This window comes from Oxyura jamaicensis, chromosome 4 (genome assembly GCF_011077185.1).
Source record: "Oxyura jamaicensis isolate SHBP4307 breed ruddy duck chromosome 4, BPBGC_Ojam_1.0, whole genome shotgun sequence".
Taxonomy (NCBI): domain Eukaryota; kingdom Metazoa; phylum Chordata; class Aves; order Anseriformes; family Anatidae; genus Oxyura; species Oxyura jamaicensis.
The window spans coordinates 39567699-39568255 of NC_048896.1; positions in this window are offsets into that span (position 1 = coordinate 39567699).

Consider the following 557-nt stretch of genomic DNA (forward strand, 5'->3'; position numbering starts at 1 on the left):
GGGGCGCCAGCAGCGCCGCCGCCGCCACCAGCAGCAGCACCGCGGACGGCATCGCGGCACGGCGCCGCCTTCCCCCGGCACCGGCTTAAGCCGCGGCCGGGGAAACTCCTCCCTCGGCGGCGGCCGGCCCCTCAGCGCCGCCGGCCCCCCGCCCGGCCCCGGCCCCGGCCCCCTGGTGCGGGCCCGGCGGCTCCTCGGTGCCGCCGCCATTTTGGGGGCGCCCGGACAGGGGCTGCGTGAGGGGGGCCGGGGGTTGGTTTCCTGCAGGAATGGGGGGAAGAGAGAAAAGCGGAGCTGCCGGGTGTCTCGTCGTGCTTGGGACAACGTTCTCTGCCTCCGTCTGCTGCCACTGCACTGGCACATCCTCCACGGGATGCAAAAAGGCCTTGGGGTCAGAGAGTTACAAGCCCTGGTGCCTCTTGGGCAGCAAAGGACAGGAAAGGCAGTGGCAAACCTTTCTGCCCTGCAGTCAGTGGTGTGCTTGGCAGGAGGAAAACGTAGAGGAAATGAAAGAGAAGGGAAAGGAAATAAAAGGAAAGGAAAGTAAAAAGGGAAAG